General features: G+C 42.2%; 1 long non-coding RNA gene across 1 annotated transcript; it reads right to left on the reverse strand.

The window, feature by feature from the left end:
- Positions 1–2,074: 2,074 nt before the first annotated feature.
- On the reverse strand, positions 2,075–7,025 carry LOC132209886 (uncharacterized). The gene is made up of 2 exons (XR_009446027.1): positions 6,730–7,025; positions 2,075–3,256 (listed from the first exon to the last, which is right to left on the reverse strand). It is a non-coding gene; the product is annotated as an uncharacterized LOC132209886 (long non-coding RNA).
- Positions 7,026–7,358: the final 333 nt, after the last annotated feature.

Genomic DNA, 7,358 nt, shown 5'->3' on the forward strand with positions numbered 1-7,358 from the left:
TCATGCATGTATTTTAGATTCTGTTGCAGGCTATACATTTACTGTGTCTTCTCCCACTGCCCATCCCCTCACTATGTGCGACTGGCTTACCAGCATGATGTTCCCACATTATCTTTCACAGGAATTGTTTCTTAAGTGCAACAGTTCACCTGTTTTCCACTTCGGAGACAATATTAACAATCACATTCTGCAGCATTCCTCACCTCCACCTAAAGGTTGGGAGATTTTGGCAAACAGCATTTTCTTTTGTCTCTTCACAATAGATAACGCATTAGCCACAGCCAACCAGTTTGTGCTTACAGTGCTCAAATATTAATAGTGCCCAATTAATATTAATAACACCTCCTTCCACTCAACCAGACAGGGGCCAGCCCTTCTTTAGTTGAGGTCTCCAGTGATGCTTTGAAAAATCAGAGTCAATCTGTCTGCGTGAAATTTAAACAAAGTTTGGTCATCATCTAACTGGTGCATTTTCCTTTGCAATGCCTTGACCAATCAGAGTCTATTATTCGCCCAGGTCAGTACAGTATAAAACGTTTGCTCCCTTTCCATTGGTGCTTATTGTGAATGAACCGAAATGTGCAAGACAAAAAGCTTTGATGAAACTTGCCTTTTTTGCATACAGTTGGACATTATTGAACTGTTGTACATTGTTGTGGCTCGGCCTCTCTCACAATGCCACCACACAAGGCCTTATAGATGATTATGGAGGAACAATGTGTATTGTGGTTGATTAATTATTTCAATAAATAAAGAGAGGACAGAACTGTGAGCATCGGCCCCTTATAAAATGAGCTTTGTAAAGGGTAACATTGAGGAGCTAGGAAAGGGCAGGAGAGTTAAACAAATACTTTCCAACAATATTCACATTAGGGCATTCTTGCAACTTTAAAATACACAAAAATAGACAAGCAGCAAAAAGGGGAGGAAATAACCATAACAGGAGAAAACATACTGTGGTCAATGAAGTATTTCAAAAGATAAAAAGAGAAGAGAACTGTGAACATCGGCCCCTTAGAGAATGAGATTTGTCAGTGATAATGAGGAGCCAGGAAAGAGCAGGGGAGTTAAACAAATAATTTTAATCAATCTTCACAGTAGGGAACACTTACAACATTACAAAAAAATTAAGTAGTTCAGCAGCACAAAAGGGGAGGAAAGAACCATAATATTGATCAGAAGAGAAAAAGTATTTGGGAAAATAATAACCATTGACAAAGAAAATAGAGGTCGGCCGTTTGGTCATTCAAGCCTGCTCCAACATTTAACACGATCGTGGCTGATCATCCATCTGTTCCTGCTTTCTCTCCATACTTGGATTCCTTTCACCCCAACAATTATATCCAAATCCTTCTTAAATACATTCAATGTTTTGGCTTCAGGTGCTTTCTGTGGCAGATAATTCCAGAGGTGAGGAAATTTCTTCTTATCTCAGTCCTAAATAGCTTGTCGATGACAGGTTAAAGAGACACTAGGATCCCATCTTTATGCTCCCATGTATGCCCATATCCTAAAAGTCATGGTTCTGGACACCCTGTTTATTGAGAACAGCCTTCCTCTGTTTATCCTGTGGAGCCCTGTCGGAATTCTTTTGTTTCTATGAAAGACCACTCTTCTGAACTCGAGTGAATATAGTCCTAACTGATCCAGTCTTTCTTCACATGTCAGTCCTGTCATCCCAGGAATCATTCTGGTCAACCTTCATTGTACTCCATTCACAGCCAAAGCATTCTTCCACAAGAATAATGAGACCAAAATTGCACACAAGAATCCAGCTATGGGCTCACTGAGACCTGTGGAATCACAGAAGGACGTTCCTGCTCCTGTATCTGAATCTTCTTGTTAAGAAGGCCAAAAGAAACTAACTTGTGCTTGGGACATTTGAAAACAAAGTGTAAGTTTTGTGTTAAATACAAAGCTAATTTATTTGCCTTTTACTCAGAAAATAAAAACCTATATTTTCAGGAAAGTCAATTTAACATCAGTAGAAACAGACAACAATGAAATGTGTTCATTACTGAACATAATTAATAGCAAAATGCAACCACTGTGGTTATTTGTGAATTCACTCATGTTTTTGGGGGGGGGGGGGGGGGGGTTGTCGGGTGTTTGAGTGAATCCCTTCCCACATTCAATGCAGGCGAACGACCTCCCTCCAGTCTGACATCACTGGCATACAATGAGGTGAAATGATCACCTGAACCCAGTTTGAAAGTGAAAGCACTGGAACGGTCTCTCACCTGTGTCAACACATTGATGGATCATCAATTGTTGAGGACTTTTAAAGCATTTTCTGCAATCTGAACATTCAAAGTTATTTCAATAATGTGAGCAAGTTAATGGAGGCTAATTGTTCAGAATCTTTATACCATTTCCCACATTCTCTGGTCAGAATTAACTTGCTCGTGTTTCAGCAGGTACAATGATCTGACGAATCTCTTCCTGCACATGAAGCAAGTGAACGGTATCTCCCCTGTGTGGATGCATTGGTGTACAGCGAGGTTACATATTCATCTGTACCCAGTCCCATCATGAGAGTATCTTATTGGGCTCTCAACAGTGTGAACATGTTGATGGGACATCAGTTCTCCAGAACATTTACAGCATTTCCTGCAGTCTGAACATTGAAAAAGGTCTCTCATTAGAATGAACTTTCTGGTGTTTCACCAGGTCAGATGAGTGAATGAAACACTTCCTACATATGGAATAGATGAACGGTCTCTCCCCAGTGTGAATGTGCTGGTGTATTGGGAGTTTAGATGATCGCTTGAGCCGAGTCGCACAGTGAGAGCACCTGAATGGTTTCTCACTAATGTGAGATATTAGTTCTCTCGAACTTTTCTCGCAATTCCTAGAGTGTGGATATTTTAAAGGTCTCTCCCCAGTGTGAACGTGCCGGTGAGTCAGCAGATGGGATGAGTGAGTGAATCCTTTCGCACACTCAGAGGAGATGAACTGCCTCTCTCTTATATGAACTTGCTGGTGTGTCAGCAGACTGGATGATCAAATGAATCCCTTTCCACAGTCAGGGCTGGTGAACGGTCTCTCTCCAGTGTGACCACACTGATGACTTTCCAGGGAAGATGGATATTTGAATTCCTTCTCACAGTCCTCACATTTCCATGGTTTCTCAGTGCGAACACTGGTTTTGGCTTCCATGATCAAAGCCTGATGATATTCAAGACATGATGAATTCAACATTTCGTTAGAATCTGCAGCGAGATTTGAGTTCACTGACTGCAAATGCTCCAACTTCCTGTAAAATGAATGACAGACAGTAAGAACGAAATGTGGCCCAGAGAGAAAAAGGCAGAACTTTAAAACTGGACTGAATACATCTGATCATTTGTGCGATAGACAGTGGACAATGCGACCATGAAAGCTCTTGGATTGTTATAACAATAGGACTGGTTCAGTATTAAGCTTCAGTGAAAGGAACTGGCTGCCAAATCTGGGGCTGCATAAAGGTGTTCTTTGTGGGAAAACTGAGAAATACGGAGAGCATTAATGGAGATGGGCTTCATATGGGCAGCACGGTGGATCGGTCGTTAGCACTGCAGCCTCACAGCACCAGGGACCTGGGTTCGATTCCAGCCTTGGGCGACTGTCTGTGGAGTTTGCACATTCTCCCTCTGTCTGTGTCGGTTTTCTCCCACAGTCAAAAGATGTGCAGGCTCGGTGGATTGGCCATGCTAAACTGCCCATAGTGTTCAGGGGTGTGTGGGTTATTGGGGGATGGGTCTGGGTCTGGGTGGGATGCTTCAAGGGGCGGTGTGGACTTGTTGGACCGAAGGACCTGTTTCCACACTGTAGGTAATCTAATTCATCTGCCAGTAATTCTAACAACCTCCCAAACTCACCAGACAGAAACACAAGATCAGGTGGTGCATGGGAAAACCATCACTTCCAGGACTCTGAGCAGCAGATTCAGACTGGAAAAGATTATTGACTTGCTCAATATGTCAGAATGCATTTTATTAAAAATTAAACCTGCTGAAAAAATAGGGACTCTGACAGTCAGAGTTTATTTTAGCCTCTAGTTCAGTTAGAATGTAATACTTTGCCAATGATTTTCTGTATCATATAACCTACTCTGCAAATAACATCTTTCTTCAGGCTATCTTCAAGGTTTTGCAAGAAGAAAATAAATGATGAATCATTTGTACCTTACACATTTTAATTACTGTCCTCACTGCTTATGACGGGGACTGTACCACATAGTGAATAGAAAATACAGATTGGGCTATTATTCTGCAGAAAAAAAATCCATTCCGTTTGCAAGCTGCGCCATGACTTTCATTTTAGCTTCCCAACCCAGACAAAATCCTCTGTTAAGAACAAAGAACAACATAGCACAGGAACCAGCCCTTCAGCACTCCAAGCCTATGCCTGCACATTCTAACCCTCCATGCTAAAAATGCCTTGATTCACAGGATCCACATTCCTCTCTTCCCTTCCTGTTCATGTATTCAGCCAGGTGCTTCTTGACTGCTGCTGCTGCGTCTGCTTCCATTGCCTCCTGTGGCAACACATTTCAGGAACTCAGCAACTTTTGTGTGAAAAGCTTGCCTTGCTTATCTCTTTCACACATTCCCCCTGCAGCTTGAACTTGTGTCCTCTAGTAATTTATCCCTCTGCCCTGGGGGAAAAAAGTCTCATACATTCCGCTCTATCCATGCCATTCACAATCTTATAAACTTCTCTCAGGCCACCCTCTCAACCTGCTGCGTCCCAGTGTAAACAAACCAAGTCTTTCCAACCTTTCTTCAATGCTAAACTCCCCCATAACCATGCAACATCCTGGGAAACCTATTCTATACCCTCTCCAAAGCATCCACATCCACATGTGGTGTCCAGAACTGAATGCAATATTCTAAGTGTGGCCTGACTAGAGTTCTACAAAGCAGCAGCATAACTTGCCTGTCCATATCGCCATTGCACCTTCCAATGAAGGCAGTCATCCCAAAGGCCTTTTATACTAAATTATCTACCTGCACCATCACTTTCAGTAGCCTGTGGACCTGCACACCCAGATCCTTCTGCATATCAATGTTCCTAAGAGTTCTGCCATTTACTCTATAATTTAAACCTGTACCTGACTTTCCAAATTACATCCCCTCATATCTGTCCAGATTAAACTACATGTCATCTTTCTGCCCATAACTCCAATTTATCTATACTCTGCTGTATCATCTGACAATCCTTCTCACTATCTGCAACTCTACCAACCTTTGTATTGTCCGCAAACTTATTGATTCGACCAGCCACGTGTTCTTCCAAGTTATTTATATAGACCAGAAACAGCAGAGGTCCCAGCACTGATTCCTGTGGAACACCACTAATCAAAACCCTCCATTCTGAAAAGTATCTTTCCACTGCTACACCCTGTCTTCGATGTAGCTATCTCTCCAGCTCATGTGACATCATCCTTTGTACCAGTTTGCCCTGATAGACTAGTGCGCCATTCTAATGAAGCTTGCACGACTTGAACGCACAGCAGCTTTCTTTCAATTTGACACTTTCCAATCTTCCAGATTGAATGTGGAATTCTGCAGTCCCTGAACCATCAAACAGTTATAAGGATCTGGAAAACTTGACCTGGAAATATGCTGGTACTAATGTCATGTTCAGATTGTTACTGCTCGTCGTCAATTCCCCACTCAGTGGAAATAGTTTCTCTGTAACTCCCCTGACAGTCACTAATCATATTCCCAAGACTTTGATCAAAAATATTTCTTATTAATCAATTTCCAGGGATACCTCTCTCAGAATGAAGTGATGTGTTTTAGCAGAAGGGATAGGAAGAGGCAATAACACAACACTAAAGAGTGTGCAGAGTCTGAGGGATTCACATGCACAGATATTTGAAAGTAATAAATAGATTAATTCGTCAAAGCAAATTTGATGTTGATTGATTTCAAAAAAATACTGAATCAGCATTTGAGAGAAAAATGCAAAGGTGCAGGGATAAAACAAGGGAATAGGACTGACTGGATTGCTCCAGACATTTGGCATGGGCTAAATGGTTTGCACTTTTTGATTTTTTTTAATATGGGCCTTCTTGTATTCTAAACCTACAGATTCAGTTATCAATCAGGTGAATCTGTGCTACATCCACTCCATAGTTGTTAGACCGTTCCTGACAGCAAGTCCGAGAACTAAAAACAGCTAATCAACTGTAATCTAACCACAGATAGTGTATCTCATTTTCTGATATCTCAAATCTTTTCCCACAGGCACACACACACACATTCATACCTGAACGCTACCACATTCAGATGCTGATAGCATTCAGATACTCATCAATCGAGTTACTCTTTCACTCTTTCTGAGGTTCAAGTCGGCCAAATTCCTCTGCTGACATTGATCTGTAAGAGTGTAAAATCCATCACGATCAATCCAGGACAGAGATTCAGAACAGAAAAAGAAAAGCATTTCTCTTGGTTTGAAGTTGCTGTTCGTAAATCCTGCTCGCCTTCCCCTCGCCCCGTTCCCAACAAGTAAAGGACAAGCGCACTCTCCGCTTCCAGTTGGCCCCGGATAAAGATGGCGGGCTCACACGGCTCAGAAAACATTCGCGGCGCCCAGCCCTGCCTCGGCTAACAAAGGAATTCAGCAATTCCAATCTATTCGTGACAAAACCGGGGTCGGTATTTTTCAATTCAGTGACGGTAGCTACTGTCAGATTTTATAAAGCCTCTCCGCCCACTTCGTGGAATACTCACTCACTTGATTTCTAATTTTCACCTTTCAAATCCTCATCGCGCCTGTTCCTCATCCGATTCCTCCGGCTCTCCTTTGCCTCCGGTACTGCGCATGTTTGAAACGCTTCAGATTGCGCGCGCACCAGTGGGCGTATACATTCAGAGATAATGGGGACTGCAGATGCTGGTGAATCCGAGATAACTCGTGTGGGTCTGAAATATTAGCTCTTGTGCTCCTAAAATGCTTCTTGGCCTGCTGTGTTCATCCAGCTCCACACTTTGTCATCTGGGCAAATGCATTCCCACCCAGAATGCTGGGAAAAACACGCTGCCATTGAGCAGCAATATTGATACAACGAAGATATGAAGGAATATGCCAGGACGAAAGATACAGGAATCCATTGATACAAGTGCATGGTCCCTGTCTGTCCTGGTTCTAATAAACAGCAGAACAAAGAGATATGAACACACACTCAACGGATAAAGTGAACAAAATATACACCTTTCCTGTGTAGAATATTTGAATTTCGCCGCAAGAAGAATTCATTTATTGGTGATAAAATCATTTCAAATTTCAAAGCTGAACGATGTCAGGTAGGAAAACTAAATAAATCCGTTCTCACACTGAAGTGTGAAGAGTCTTCCTGTGCGGTG

The sequence above is a fragment of the Stegostoma tigrinum genome, chromosome 8 (genome assembly GCF_030684315.1).
Source record: "Stegostoma tigrinum isolate sSteTig4 chromosome 8, sSteTig4.hap1, whole genome shotgun sequence".
Taxonomy (NCBI): domain Eukaryota; kingdom Metazoa; phylum Chordata; class Chondrichthyes; order Orectolobiformes; family Stegostomatidae; genus Stegostoma; species Stegostoma tigrinum.